Source organism: Gorilla gorilla, chromosome 1, assembly GCF_029281585.2.
Source record: "Gorilla gorilla gorilla isolate KB3781 chromosome 1, NHGRI_mGorGor1-v2.1_pri, whole genome shotgun sequence".
Classification (NCBI taxonomy): Eukaryota; Metazoa; Chordata; class Mammalia; order Primates; family Hominidae; genus Gorilla; species Gorilla gorilla.
The window spans coordinates 38123932-38140610 of NC_073224.2; the positions used below are offsets into that span (position 1 = coordinate 38123932).

General features: G+C 41.5%; 1 long non-coding RNA gene across 1 annotated transcript; it reads left to right on the forward strand.

Annotated features, from left to right (window-relative positions):
- Positions 1-216: 216 nt before the first annotated feature.
- On the forward strand, positions 217-13177 carry LOC129528930 (uncharacterized). Its single transcript, XR_008674215.2, has 2 exons — positions 217-1013; positions 13018-13177. It is a non-coding gene; the product is annotated as an uncharacterized lncRNA (long non-coding RNA).
- Positions 13178-16679: the final 3502 nt, after the last annotated feature.

Here is a 16679-nt window from a genome sequence, read left to right on the forward strand (position 1 = left end):
GGGGAATCTGTGCTGGGTAGGGAGGTGGTAAGAAAAGGATGAAAAGAGAAACAGTCTTTTCTCCAAGCAAGTTAATGCTTGAATAGGGGGAATAAGACATAGTAGGATGTAGACACTAAGACTGGATTCTAATCTTCTGGGATTCCAAGTTCTTCTGCATGAGCTTAATGACAATGAGATTGCTTGTGACTTCACTCCTCGCCTTGACCACACAGATGGAAGGTTTCGGCTGTGTTAGGTCAATGCATGGGGAAAGGTGTCAGCTTCCCCACCGTGCAGTCAGTGTTATGCAAAAGCAGAGGCAGGATCTGAGGGCAAGACAAACTGGGGGCTCCTGCTTGATCGTCTCACCTGCCCCTCTTTGGCAGCGGGTTGTGTCCCTGGCCTTTTAGACCTAAGCAGAGGGAATTTCAAGTCAGGTGGCGCCTGTACAGTCTATGGAATAGGTAGTTAATGAGGTCTGGAGTTGATGTTGCCTGCCTCTCCTTCTCTGATCACTTTCATGTCATTCACCCATCCCAGATGCCATGGTGTTCTCAATGCCCCAGTTCTGGGGTTTCCTGCCCCACTCCACCTTTCCTTTCCTGATCCTCAAGAAAACTGACTTCTTTTCCTAGGCCCCCCATCTCCACTTTGTGAGGGGCATTCTGAGCATGGAGGCTAATCAATATATTCTCAGTATCCAATGGAAGCCTAACGTGCCACCTCTTCCAAGGGCAGTGCATTTTAACTCAGACCCAGCGCCCCAACCAAATGAAAGATCTCTAATCTGGAATTTTCAACAATGGGGCTGGTGGGTCAGGGTGCACCAGATCTCAGGAGGTTTTCCCAGAAGACTTTCAAGTGCCCCAAGAGGCTGAGTGGTCCACCAAGTGCCTGCGTGTGTGCAGTCAGGAAGCTTGAGTCTGGGTTCTGCCTGGGGCAAGTCACTACAACTCCCAGAGCCTCATTTCTGCTATTCGTAAAATGGAGAAGACACCTCCTATGATATCAAGTCACCGACTTGTTCCCAGGTAAAAATGAGATGGAAAGCTGTTTTGTGAACCAAAATGCATGCTTTTCTTACAGTGCGGGGATGCTGGCTGGCAACGGCTGTGAAGTGCAAGGCCGGGGGAGGCAAGAGGGTGCTGGTGGGAGGAGAGCTGCGGAAGCAGAGTAATCTGCAGAGCTAAAGCAGGCTGTGCAAGGAAGGGGCAGGTGGCCTTTCCAGAAATCTGTACACGGCTGTCTAATTGCACACAGAATGGGATTTAATGCAACCTGCATGACAGTTCCCTGCCTCCAGCCCCTCCTTCCATCACCCCTGCAGCTGATGGAGAAGTTGAGTTTAGGCATTAAAAGGGTGATTTTGCAGGAGCAGAAGTTATTTCTGCTACCATGTCTCTTATCATTAAAAAAAGAATAGAGAAACTTCCAGAAACGTTATTTTGAGGAGAGGGGCTTGGTTCACCTGCTGACAATGAGGCAGTCAGAGGAAGACACTAGAGAAGGCAGCTCTACATGCACTGTAGGCCTGAAGGACCCCACAAGACTGCCCGCTTGGGCTGACCTTAGCAAAGACTGGACCAGCTTGGTAATTATTCAGAGACTATTAAGTGCATGTTGCTGGTGGATTAATTAGTTTAGAAGAATGAAGGAATTAAGTGGCATCTTAACATGATGGGAGGCTTTACAATATTATGAACCACAATTAATCTAGCCTCTCTGGTAAATTTGTAAGCACACTTAGCAAATAATTGCATCCAATTATAATTGCAATTATGGCTGGAGGTAGCTGCAAGTGGTCTTAATACAAGCAAGTCCCAGTCTCAAGGATGTGTAATTCACATCAAATAGACAGGGCATTTCAGACCCAGTGGAGCTGGGGGAAGGAGGAGGGGAAGAGCAGGAGGAATTGAACAAGGATGCAAGAGAGAAAAATGAAGAAACAGAGAGGGCATAACAATGTCCTTTCCTCTGCTGATTGAAATTCAGTACAGAAGCAAAGAAACTGTGAAAACAGATGGAAATGCAGAGTAGACAATAAAGATTTAATCCCCAAATGAAATTAGTGAGTGGATCTTCCATCACAATGAACACAATGAACCTGTATTGACCTCTGAATTAATTTTCATCTCAGTTGAAGAAGCACTTGTTCTTTACCAGCTATCCAGAGACGACACACACAGTTGCCTTCATTTGGGTTGTGTTGATCCCAGGTTTCTGGAAAGCTTGTCCTTAGTCACTTCAAAGGATTATAGTTTCTACTCTTTGACACTCGAAGAATAATCCGTTCAGCAGCGCGAAGAGAAAACCTTGCTGACTACAATCAGACAATGTTGTTAAAAGTCCTTCCAATAAGCTGTCTCATTTAAAGCTACATGAAACCTGAAGAAAAGGGCTGATAAATTTGGAACATACGGTCTTTCCACTGTGTCCAGCATGGGTAACAATGATGCCCTAGTAATACCTTAAATTATAAAGGGATTTCTCCTTAGGAAGATGTTTAGAGCTAGTGGTTTCCACCATTAGAATCACCCAGAGACAAAAAAAAAAAAAAGCCAAATGCCCCCACAGCTCCACTCCTCAAAGATTTTGATTGGATTGATGTAGGGTAGGTTGCGAGCATGGGTATCTGTTAATCTGCCCAGATGGTTTTTATATAGCTAAAGTAGAGAAATGCTGACTTATAGAGTTTACATGACTGCAGTTCCTTATTGCAGAGGCTGGGCTCACCCTTAGACGTTGATATTTAGTAGGTTTAGGGCGGGCCTGAGGATCTGCATTTCTAACAAGTTCCAGGGTTGTGGTGATGCTGTTGGACCTAAGGAACTCTCTTTGAGAACCACTGTCCTATAGTATTGTATATGGACCCTGGCCCGTCAGCTTTCTGATGGTTAAACGTGGCCATGCCCAGTGGCCTGCAAAGGTGAACTATGGCTACGGTTCCAGCACCACTTTGGATCCTCCCTGAGTTGCTCCAAATTGGCTTCTTTTCTCCTCTGGGTTCTACCTGGCTCCTGACCCATGGCATCCTTTCCCGCTGACCAGCAGCATTTGGCTTTTGGCTTGGCTTCCCTGGCTTAGACTCTCTCAGCACTTCTTCAGGTGTTGGCTTGTTCTTTCCCCTCTGACTCTGCTCCTGGATGGCTAAGAATGGATTCTTGGCCGGGCGCTGTGACTCATGCCTGTAATCCCAGCATTTTGGGAGGCCAAGGTGGGCAGATCACCTGAGGTCGGGAGATTGAGACCAGCCTGAACAACATGGAGAAACTCAGTCTCTGTGAAAAATACAAAATTAGCTGGGCGTGGTGGTGCGTGCCTCTAATCCCAGCTACTTGGGAGGCTGAGACAGGAGAATCACTTGAACCCAGGAGGCGGAGGTTGCGGTGAGCAGAGATCACACCATTGCACTCCAGCCTGGGCAACAAGAGGGAAACTCCGTCTCAAAAAAAAAAAAAAAAAAAAAGAATGGATTCTTATCCCAAGCTGCTGTCCCTGGAGCAACCCTCCAGCACTGGCTCAGTTGCCATGCCTCCTTTGCCCCTACAAGGGCTGAAAGGAAGATGGATGGTGACAATGCAAACAGTGAGGATACTGGTGTGTTTCTCAACATTGTTCTCATGTTTCTGACAGTAATCTTATATTCCCAATAACAATCATAATAATACTGATAGCTAAAGCTATTTGAATCCATACCATGTGCCAGGCATATGGTATGCTAAATAGTTACACGGATAACTTCCCGTTCTGTTTTCTTGTTTGCCCAACTTTACTGTAAGTCACCTGAGGCCAAGGGTTATGTAATACACAGATTGCCGCTGTAATATAATGGAGTGTCTTGTGTGTCGTTTAGTCGGTCCCCTCACTTTATAATATGTAGTACTTCTCTGATTGACTTGAGAAGTTAAAAGAGAGAGGAAAATATGAAGCTATGTAACAGGACAGTCATTTGCCACTGGAAATTGCTGTGAATGTTCATGCTACTCCCACCAGCTGGGAGCATGCTGTTGACTTCCTGTCTTCTTGTGTAGTGGATACACCGCTGAGGCTGCTGTGCTGAACACAGGGCTGGTTGCAAGGTGGACGGGAATAATTCCCTTCACCCTCTATTAGGGATCCACTACCCTCTGCAGTAAACACTGACAGCATGCATAGAAGTGACATCTATAACTACATCACTCTTCATCTTGGGACGTCTGAAACATGAAGAAAGCCCGATATTGATAGCAATTGTGTGGTTTAGCTGATAGGCAAAGACCCTCAGATTATTTGGTAGTCAAAGTTCCGGAGTTGCTCCCATCAACTCTCAGGGCAGCAAAGCCTTGTCCTAAGACACAGAGTGAATGTCCAGTCTCCACTCTAATTTTGTGTTTACATATTTGACATGTGACTCACCCTTGTAATGGATTTGGGCTGTTTCTGAGAGTGATATCTGAAGGGCTTTCAAGTAGAGATAGTTTATAAAATTGGCTAAGGTGACATTAAGGAGAATGACTGTACATAAATTTCAAGTTAGTAGGTTTTAATTAAAATTTTAAAAATTGTGCTATGGGGCAACATTTGATTCCTCTGTTAGACTAAAGTAGAAATAACTTTTTTCTGGCTGGGGACTACCAGTCTTAACATGTATGGAAACAATCATAGCTGATTCTATTTTCATTTTATTCTATCACATCAGAGACTACATGTAGGGGGATCCAGGGATGGAATTCCCCTACAATGGGTCTCCTAATTAATCTAGAGTCCTAGAAAAAGATCACAGATCTTTTCTTCAGCTCATTCATTCAGTCTAACCAGCATGACAGGCCACCTGTGCACTGGGCCAGCCCTCTGGTTAATAGGGTCAGACATCTGGACAGCAAGCTAATTTGAAACCCCAGTAGTGTGAGCACCTCAGGAGTTAGATTCTAAGGTAGGACTGGGAATGGGTTAGAAGGGAGTACCTTAGTCAAAATTTTTGTATTCAATTTGGGTTAGAGTAAGTGAATGGAATCGAACAGAAAAGATTCTGGAGAATGGATGGCAACTAATAACATGCGTTTTTAAAAATCTTGGGAGACTTCTTCACATTGTTACCTATTGTTTGTTATGCTTAGTCAATTTAAGGCTCAGTGAAGTTTTAAAAAATGTTTTAAGGCATGGAATTTTTTCAAGCTTTTAAGAAACAAAGACTTCCATGCTAATTTAATTTATAGAAGACGCAAAGCCCCCAATCTGTTCTACAAAGCAAAACAAAAGACAACACAGAAAGCAAACAACCAGCTTCACTTCTGAATATAGACGAAGACATTCTCAATAAAACATTAGCAAATAGAATGCAATCTTATTTCCTGTAATGCAGTGGGGTGGATGCCAGGAATGATAGGAGTATTCAAATTCAGCAAATACATTCATAGAGCTCATAAGAAGGACCTTAGTGGTGTTGAAGGCTGTTGGGACTACAAAGTGGGAGCCCTCACAAGGTCTTGAGCACAGTGAGGTGATGTGATATGTGGTTAAGCGGACTACTTTGGCTGCTGTGTGAAGAAGTGATTTAAGGGAGGCAAGAAACTGGAAGTGAGTTAAGAGGTGTGGTGAGCAGAGTAACGGCCCACAAAGATGTCCACATCCAAATCCTCAGAACCTGTGAATATGTTATTTTACATGAGAAGGGGCAATTAAAGTTACAGATGGAACTATGGTTGCTAATCAGCTGACCGTGAGGTGGGGAGACAATCTTGGATTATCCAGGTGCATAAGGAAGTCACAACGGTCCTTATAAGTGAGAGGAAGGCAGGAGAGAGGGAGGCAGGGTGATGCAGTGTGGGAAAGACTCGCCCAGCCATTGTTGGCTTTGAGATGGAAGGGACCATGAGCCATACAATGCAAGGCATCTATAGAAGCTCAATAAGGCAAGAAGATGACTTCTGCCCGGAGTTTCCAGATGGAAAGCAGTCCTGCTGACACCTTGATTTTAGCCCAGTGAGATCCACTTCAGACTTCTGACCTCCAGAACTGTGAGAACATAAATCTGTGTTGCTTTAAGTTGCTCAGTTTGAGGAGTTTGTTGCAGTGGAAATAGGCTACTAACACAGGTTGGCTACTGCAATAACCCAAGTGGGAGTTGGCAGCGGCTTGGATGGGAGTGGTGGCAGAGAAAGTGCCAGGAAGTGGTTGGATTTTGGACATGATCTGAAGTGAAGTCAATGAGATTTACCAACAAACAAGGTATTCGATTGGGTTTGAGAGAACGAGAAGTCAATGTGAGTCTCAGTGGAGAGGAGACTTTGAGTTTCTGTAAAGAGGCAGTAGAATTTGAAAAAGTGCCCCTAAGAGACTGAGCACTTTCTTTTTCCCCCTTCCAGCCCCACCCCTCATCATACCCAAAGACCAGTGATCCGGACTAAAACCATGCCCAGTGGGTTTTGTGGGCCATTTTTCTAGACCTACCCCCAAAGGTTGGCCTTTAAGATATTGTCACTTCGACGAAAAGAATGATCAAGAAACAAATTATTGAATTATGCGATTTTCAGCATCGTTCCTATCCTCCTGACTGTGAAAGAAAGAGAATCCTTGAACCTCCCTCCTCCCTTTCTTTCCAAGGGAAACTTTGAATTTGTTAGCTCAATGCCTGGGCAGGAACATCTACTGGGAGAGGCCAGAACATTTCCATCAAAGAGGAGGCAAATATCTAGTGAGAGAAAAAAGTAGTTCCAAGAGTGGGGGCTGGGGCACCAAAGAAGTTGAGAGCCACCTGCATGGTTTACTGGAGAAGTGTTGGCAGCAAGCTGGAAATGAAATGGAGAGAGACTCTTTGATCCACAAGGTCTGTGAGCAAGATTGAAAGGAAAGAAAGGAAAAGAGGGTTTTAAGCCACGTTGTCATGGATTGGAACTGTATCTTCTGTGATATTCTTTGAGAACATCGGTAAACATTGGAATTGCTTGTAAGTATATAGATGAAAAACATCTTATGCCCTGTAACTCATTTGTTAACCTCCTGTGCTACCCTTCTCTTTTCCAAATTGTAAGTCCTCAGATTGTCAGTCTGTTCTGTTTTCTTAGGTGCTAAAAAATGAAATTACATTGCTTAGCCTTGAAACTGTGCAACCTTTCAACTGCTGATGAAAACAACCTCAGCAAGATGAAAATTTCTCCATTTTCCTGAAACTATTCTGCATCATAAAATTCATTGCGGGTGGTACCTTTAAAAATAAAAGACTTATAAAAAATGTTTTTGCAATTCTTAATGGTTGTCTTACTTAATAATTAGTTGTCCTGGTAAGGGAATAATGTTTAAGTCGATATCTCAGTTTTCTGAATGGTGTCCGTGTTGTAAGTTTTCATTGATACTTTCTTCTTCCACACGAATGGACATAAAGATAGGTAAAACCTAAGACTTTGTAGGTTTCTTATTTTGAACAAAATGTTTGGGTGTCTGGGTCTCATCCTTTGTTAGCAGACACTTGTGTTTGCTGAACCATGTTTCCTAGAATATAATGCTGAGCAGAGACTGGCCTCTGTGATCAACTGATGGGCTCAGAGAAATAACAATTTTCGTAAACCTGGGAGAGAATGGGACTGAGCTGACCTCTCCGTACATCCTGGGGAGGTGAAGAAGTCATCCTGAGCAGTAGATTTCCAGCACCATTCCCACCCCAAGCTGCATGGGAAAGAAGGGCTGGAGGGGTCCCGAAGCCACTTGAAGAAGGGCCATTTGTCAAGAGAGTGCCTGTCCCATCCAGCCCTGTTCACCTGCTTCCACTAGAGACTCCTCCTCCAGCCACAGCCCCTCAGCTCTGTCCTTGAAGTTGTCTCTGGTTTTGACCCATTTCAGGGAAGAGTAAAATCAGGGGAGCAAAAGCCTCACTTCTCCTGAGGTTAGTCAACTTTTCTCCCTATATTTTTTTCTTCTGTTGATTCAAGGACTTCTTAATAGCCTGGACTGTTGATGCCCCGGTTAAGAGATATCAATGGAATAGCAGGAAATTTTTTCCCAGTATTTTCATGAAACTCTTCCTCTGACCCTTCTCATGGCTTGCAGTATCACCTTTCTCATTGAAAGCTCTATGTATTAATCATACATTTTAATCTTCTGTATTTTCTGATGTTTTGATATCAATGGCTTTGCTGATCCCAAGGAGATGTTTACTCCCAGGGCTAACTAGTTCTTAGAGATAGAAAAGGATGGGTCTGCAAGTGTACTCCTCATCTGACCGCTAACCAACCCCAAGCCCATATTCTCCAACCACCACCTTTATCAGACGCTCACAGGGCTGTCACACTCTGGGCTGGTATTCCCCTGTCCTAACCATCCCAGGACCAGGTCCCAGGCAACTCCGGACCGCTCCTAAACCTCACAGCCTGCCAGACTTATTCACACTAACCAACCCTAAGTCCACTTATCCTGCCCTTCCTTTTCCTTCCTACAGACACCATAGTAAAGGCCCTTCCACACTTCCTCCCTCTCTCTGCCTGCTGACTGACCCTGGTGCTTCCCCATGTGGCCCTGTGTGGCATGGCATGCACCCTCCTCTGGGGAACTGTGGGTGACATACTATCTTTTCAGTGGCAGTCAACTCCTGATCCCAAATCATAACAAACTCACCATGCCCATATAATAATAAAGCTTGCATTTTGCAACACCCCAGCCCAGTACCGGACACATAAGTGGTGCTCAATACATGTTCATTGAATCAATGGCCAATGAGATGAGCAACTCAGCAAATCAAGGCTCTTGGATGTAGCTGTTAGAAGACTCTGAAGGTGATCAGGAAATTATTTCAAATAAGCTCTACTCCAAGTTGACTAAATACCAGACCCAAAACTTACGGCCAAGGTTTATTTCACATCTCAAATTTTGTTTGGCGATGTCCTTCAACCAAGCTTACCAGACCAAACTATACAAAGGTCCAGGTATGCATGGAAAGCTCTGGCACCCACAGCATCCCAGGAGCAAGACATGTCCAAAATTTTCTTACACTCAACAACACTGAAACACTCCTACCATTATCAAATCAATTCATTATTCTCTTAGAGGAATAGAGATCCCCCCCACCTTCAAATTATAGAATATTTATGCCCTGTGGGGCCTTGGATCTCTTCTTCAGGAGCCTTGGGCATCTTCTACTTGAATTCACAGGGCTGTTTCTGCACTTTCAATGTGGGCTGAGTCTAGGCCCAAGCCTCTTCCAAGGCTCCAGGGTGCTGCCATGGTACTCAAGAATGTTGCAGCATTATTTAGAAAGAAAATCACCAAATATCTCAACCAATTGTGACTGATGCAGTAGCTAATAATCTGAAGAAATAATTATCTTACATAAGAGATCATTAAGAAAAGACATCAAAATGGATATAATAAAATTGAACATCTGTTACTCATAAAACCTCTTAAAAATTAAGAATAGATGGCTACTTTCTTCAACTAATTAAAAAGGATAACATTTTATCATCAGCCAGCATCATATGAAACAGAGAAATAATGAAGAACTAGGCACAAAATAAGGATGTTCATAACCACCACTGTTTTTTTTTGGGTGTTCTGGCCAATTTGATATAAATAGAATAAAAAAGAAAGAGGCCTAAATATTGTTAAGGAGGAGAAGAAGCTATTATTAATTGAAGGTAGAAATGCATCTATTGAAAATCCAAAGGAGTAAAACTGAGAAAAAAATATGAGAATTAACGAGCTCAGTAAGGTGGCTGATTGTGTAACAAATACATAAAATCAATAGCTTGCTTCTACAGTATTAAAAACAAGTTATAAAATATAATAAAAACTGGGATCCTGATTATAATAGCAGAAAAAGTACAAAATGCCTACAAGCAACCTTAATGATAAAATTGAATGATGTATTTGGAGAGAACTATAAAATTACAAAATGTTATTGAGAATTATAAAAGAAAACGGGTAGAATTTTGGAATATGTGAGATATGTCAATTCTTTACAATTTAATTGCTGTATTTAATATGTATTTAATTCAGTAGTGCAATGTGATATTTTCGTAAGTTGAAAAAAATCATTCCTACTTTCACCTGACAGAATAAGCAGGCAAGAACAGCAATGGGTTAGGAAGGGAATATTAAATTATTAGATATTAAAATTCAGAAAACTTCAGAAATTGAAAGTGTGATATTTGTGCAAGAGTAAATCAGGTACTCTTGCTATGAGCCACCGTGGCATTCTTCATATATTTTCTTCAAAGCTGTTAGAAATACTATAATTAAGTAATTATTGATTTAATTATTTGTTTAATAAGTCTGCTATCATCCTCCACTATATCGAGACACTTAGACCACTGTCTGGCATGTGTAGGCACTGAATAAATGTTTACTAACTGGGTGAGTGGATACATAGAAGAAAGCAAAGAAACATATTCTACTACATATAAGAATCTAATATTTGTCAATGGGAAAGAGAATATCTGTAATAAATGGATTTAGGTTCTATGGTTAGAAAATCAAGAGATAAATTAGTTTATTCTCATTCCACATACTAAATTCCATACCTTCACATGGTAGACTGAATTCCTCATGGAATAAAAAGTTAAATATTAACAAACTCAAACTATAGAAAAAAAGTAGTGGATATTCACCAACCCTCCAAGCTTAGAATAGAGGGAAAATACTGACATTTGACAATATAAACTTTAAAAACTTTTCTAGGTCCAACAATCCTGCACACAGACATAAACAAATGCCCCAAATTAAAAATCTCCAAATGGAGGAAAAGATGGCAAAAATACTAGAACACAATGTGTGTCAAGATCCTTAAAAAATATTTACATCCTCTGATACAGTAAAGTACCTGTATCATCTGGACCAAAGGGAAGGGCTCTTGGAACAATAAAGATCTGGGTTTAATTATTGCTTAGCTTTGCATCTTAAAGCAAATTAATATCTGAGTCTCAGTTTCCTCATCTACAAGATGGGGATATAATTATTTACTTTGAAAAGTTGTGAGTAGGGGTAATGCAAGTAAAATTCCTATAGTAAATGCTCAAAAAGTGATCATTATCATTAGCTATATGACTATTTTGTATCTAAAACTCTATTTTAGAACAAAGGTAACTATGAAATTAGCTTTATGCAAAAAGAATTGACATGAATTATTTATAGTAGGAAATATCCTAAATGTTTTCCTAAGGGGAACAGCCACATAAATTAAGATTCATCTTCTCACTGGAATATCATCCAGCCATAAAAATGAATGTTTATGAGGGTTATGTAATATCACGGGAAAATGCTTATGGCCGTTTAGTGGGAAAAAGCTGAGTAAGAAACTGCATTTGTAGTATGTTTACAATGTTGTAATATATACATATGTATATATAAAAGCCTGAAGGAAACATAATAAAATGTTAACAATGACTGTGTTTGTGAAGACTATGGATGGTTTATTTCTAATAGTATTTTCTGCATTTCCAGCTTAAAGACTGAGTATGGCGTATTTTTGAAATAAAAATATATACATTTAGAGAAGGAAAAACAAAGACACTGAAAAAAATTGCTTTTGTAATCTGGATATTATTTAAAGAGTCAGTCTTGAGCAGTATCACTGAGGCTCAATATGACACCTCTCACCATCTGAAATGTTCTGAAAAGGGAGAAAAAAACCTCTTAAGTTTTAAAACTGAAGACTTGTAAGTGACTTCATACATCATTAGAATCTCTGAGAATTCAGATGGGAATTTGAATTCCTGGGGAATTCGGAAGGATCAGAAGCACTGGTCAGTAGGAGCTTATTTTCTAGGAACCAAATTCAGGAAAATTGATTGGCATCTTTCAAGTGTACTTGGGGAGGGACAAGCTTCCAGGATTCATAAAGAGTAACTCAATAGTGCTGTCTGCATTGCAATTCTGTCTTTTCCCTGCTTCCTTTTTCTCACCTTCTTCCCACCCCTCTCTCTATCATCCTCCACCCCTACATAGCCTAGGGGAGAATGTAAAATAGTACAGAATTTCCAGAGGGCAGCTCAGCAATATATATTTTTACCCTTTAATTTTTAAATTTTAATTTATCTATTTATAGTTATTGTAGAGATGGGGTCTCACTGTGTTGCCCAGGCTGGTCTTGAACACCTGGACTCAAGAGATCTTCCTAAAGTGTTAAGATCATAGGTGTGATCCATTGTGCCCAGCCCCTACATCCTTTTTTTGTTTTTTTTTTTGAGAGGGAGTCTCGCTCGCCCAGGCTGGAGTGCAGTGGTGCGATCTCAGCTCACTGCAAGCTCCGCCTCCTGGGTTCACGCCATTCTCCTGCCTCAGCCTCCCAAGTAGCTGGTACTACAGGTGACCGCTACCATGCCTGGCTAATTTTTTGTGTTTTTAGTAGAGACGGGGTTTTACCGTGTTAGCCAGGATGGTCTCCATCTCCTGACCTTGTGATCCGCCTGCCTCAGCCTCGCAAAGTGCTGGGATTACAGGCGTGAGCCACCGCACCTGGCCTACATCCTTTAATTTAATAATTTCACTGCTATCAATCAATCCCAGTGAAATAAACAGAGAGGCGTAGGGGAAAAGGTATAAAAAAAGGTGCTGTTAATCAAGCTGTTTATCATAGCAGAAAGCAAAACACAAGATAAGGGCCAACATTGCTGGGGGAAGCATTGGTTAAATAAATTAATGTTCATGTATTTGATGAACCAGTGTGTAGCCATTAAATTGGTTTTTATATTATTTTATATGTTAAATGGGAAATGCAGTAAACTAAATTCCATATACAATAGGACTCCAACTAAATGAAAGAAAAACACACAAAATCACCATAGATGTGTGCCTATGTGAATATGAGTTGACCAGAAGGAATACCCCAGAAAGTTAACAATAGTTCTGTCTAGGTGGCATCAGGATGAGAGATTATTAATTTCTTTATATTTTTCACATGCTTTCAAAAATTCTTCTTACAGTAAGATACATTATTTTCACATGCACCAAAAAGCTATTATCTAACAAAGAAACAAAGATAGTAATTATCTTTGAAATGGAAGAATATTCGTTTCTAAGATGATTTATACTCTAAGGAGAAAACCATTGTCCATCTCCTTGTCTTTTCAGTCCTTTCTGCACCTGGATATCCTCAGCATTAACAATAACACCGTCAACTCACTCATTGGACTTCATGAATGTGTGGTGGAGCCTCCTGAGGATTTAACTTTCAATACCATGACTTATTGATGAGATTTGTAATCAACAATAAAATTGGAAGGCCTCCTAACCATCTGCATTAGTCCATTCTTGAGCTGCCGTAAAGAACTACCTGAGACTGGGTAATTTCTAAAGAAAAGACGTTTAATTGGTTCACGGCTCTGAGAGATGTACAGGCCTCTGCTTCTGGGGTGGCCTCAAGAAACTTACAATCATAGTGGAAGATGAAGGGGAAGCAAGCATGTCTTACATGGCAGGAGCAGGAGAGAGAGGGTGGGGGAGGTGCCACACACTTTTAAACAACCAGATTTCATGAGAACTCCATCACAAAACAGCACTAGGGGGATGGTGCTAAGCCACTAGAAACCACCCACATGATCCAATCACCTCCCACCAGGCCCCACTCCCAACACTGGGGATTACAATTCAATCTGAGATTTGGATAGGGCTCAGAGTCAAACCGTATTACCATCTGAATGGACCCTTCCTCTGGGCCAAGGGCATTCCAGAATTAATCTGAAAAAGTAGTTCAGGCTGGATGAAGAGGAGATTGAACATGGCTCATCATTCCTATGAAACATTAACATCAATACAGACCTTAAGTCTGTTAAGAAACATTTACAATCTATTGTCTCTGAAGCCTGCTACTTGGAGGCTTTATCTGCATGATAAAACCTTGGTCTCCACAACTCCAGATGTTCCTTTCTACTGATGGTAACTTTCTACTGCTAATAACTGTTTCAACCCATTGCCAATCAGAAAATGTTTAAATCTACCAACGATCTGGAAGTTCCCCTCCTCGAGTTGTGTCACCCTTCCAGATCAAACCAATGTAAATCTCTCATGTATTGGTTGATGTATTATGTCTCCCTAAAATGTACAAAAGCAATCTGTGCCCCAACCACCTTGGGTACACGTCGTCCGGACCTCCTGAGTCTGTGTCATGGGTGTGTCCTTAACCTTGGCAAAATAAACTTTCTAAATTGATTGAGACCTGTCTCAGATACTTTTGGGTTCACAGCCTAAGTATAGGCTCCTTTAATAGTTAAGCGACTCCCTGAGGAGATTTTGTGAATTGTTAAATTCTCCATTCCGGCTTTTAGAGGATGCACAGAAACAACTGGATTGTCTGGAGTCAGCCCCATTGCAGGCCGCTGAGAAAGACAGCTGCAGACTATCTTGAGCTAAAATCACAATGTTAGCTCCACCAAGGTAAGGACTGCATTTGCCTAACTTACGGCTTTATGCACCGCAACCAGCACGTCTACCTACACACAGAGGGGTCACTTAATCATATATATGTGAATTGACTTGGAGCGAATAAAAGAGTAGATATTTGTTTAACAAAGGAAGAAAAAACAGAAAAAAAGGGTGGTCTATTAATATCCTATTACTTTTTTGGAATGGGAGGCAAGTCTCTATGAATCTCTCACATTTCTTCACATCTAGGCATCAACACCAACTTTCCTCAGATTTATTTACTTTCCAGAATGTTAAAGATAGTGAGAATGTCCCCCTCCCTGGAGATGGTCTAGGATAATAAGGATAAAGACCTCTCTCCTCTTCTTGAGAAAGATTTGTTTACATTGCAGGGTAGTAAGATAACATCTCTCCCTGGAGGGGAGGATGGGCAGTTTTCCAGAAGCCCCATTGTAACGCAGGGGGGGTTCCTAAGCTCGGGATTCCCCAGCTGTGACGCGCCCCTGCACTCCATGCATGGTATTCACCTGTGCCAACCTTTGCATCACCCTTGTGAGATCTGGGGCGTAAAGAGAACTGATACAAACAGGAAGCTTCTACCATTGCTGTGAAGTATCTAACTCCATCTACGTGGGCTCATTGTGTCCTTACTGGCAGAGACTATGGAGCTGTGATCAGGCAGCCTATCAGTTCCCATTGTTCTGCTGCTCAGTGCCTACCTGACCATGGGACATACCTACCGTGTTTTTGCTTGGTATCATGATCCAAGTGAGCTATGGAATTAGCTTTTGTATGGGCCTCATATGTAGATGAACTTCTACTATGTGATGTTGGGGAAATGACTTAACATTTCTTAGCCTCAGTTTCTACACCTGTAAAATGACTTTCTTATGAGTTTGTTGTAAAGATTAACTATAAAGTGCCCAGCACAATGGCGTGCACACATTAGTACAGCACCCTACAAAAGCTAATTTACCTTCTTTCCTATAAGCCCAGAAATCATAGATTACAATTTACTTAATTTGCTACTGTAGAATACTCTTTGATAACTTTTAATCCATAATTTCCATTTAAAATAAAATAATTGTATTACATTTTTTATCAAATTCTTATTAAAAGCAATTACAGTTTTTTTTCACAGCAATATCAAAAATACTTTCATAAAGCAGTTATAAATATGTAAAAGTATACAGAAATATACAGAAATATTCCTTATTGTACAAATAGGAATCTTATTTATCTTATTTTCCCAGAGGGAAGAGAAAGGGGAATATTTGTTAAGCAGCAATTTTCCAGCCACTTTACATGCATTATGTTACTTAAAACTTTCAGGAATATTCTTTGTTATTATTTTGCAAATGAAGAAACAGAGGCTCAGACATATCAAGTAAAACTTGTATAAGATCACATAGTAGTGAAACCAAAACTTGAACCTTGAGTCTATTGACTTTAAAACATGAACTCTCTCTTTTACAAGTACTTGGAACCCAACTGCAGAAAGTGTTTACTCTGAGTTTCTCATCCTCTGCCCCTAATTCCCTGCCCCCTTCCATACCTCTTGCTGCAATCATTAATGAATTAGCACTGAGTTTCCTGTGTCCTCAAAATGGCAGCATTTCCTGGTATAACTAAAACTGGAACTTTGAGCCGTTTAGTATGGTGAATTCTACCTGCCTTCAAGTATTGAATTGCACAACTTCATATGCAAAAAGAAGCTTAGTATTTATTTGTTTGCTTGTTTTTGCTAAAAAGAGAGGATCCAGCGAAAGAGCTGGGGGGAGAGTGATAATGGGTGGGCCACATGGCATCCTGGTGGGCATTTGCCATTGCTTTTTTTTTGACCACCCAACTCCTGAATCTTCTTTGTATATTTGGGACTTCCACTGTGTGAGCCGAGATCACTTTTGTGACCTCAAGAGAAGTCCAGACAACAGCTCTCCCAGCCCTCCTGCAGCCTGAGTGTGGCAAGTGACCAAGGCCTGGGCAATCAGGCAACCCCTGCAAGGACTCTGAATTGGGAAGTAGTGAGCAGGAGGAGGTTAGGGCCAGCAGCTGAAAGATAAGTGTTGCTGACAGACTTTGTCAGTGTCTAGGAACCATCTGCATCAATTTGAGGCTAAGAAACATAGTATCACCCATAGCTGGAGAGGGGACTGTCCCTCTACTCTGCTCCCCGAGCCCACTTGGCTATGGCCATGGTACCTCTGGTACCCTGAGGACTCTGGGTTCAGCAGGGAAAGAGACCTGAGTCTTGGAGGGAGAGTGTCTTCATATCTTCCTGGAGGCCACCAGCAGTGGAGGGGTCGGGAGGTTTGATGAAGAAACCGGAGGAGGGGACATGGGCAGACTTGTTTCTGATTACACGCGAGACA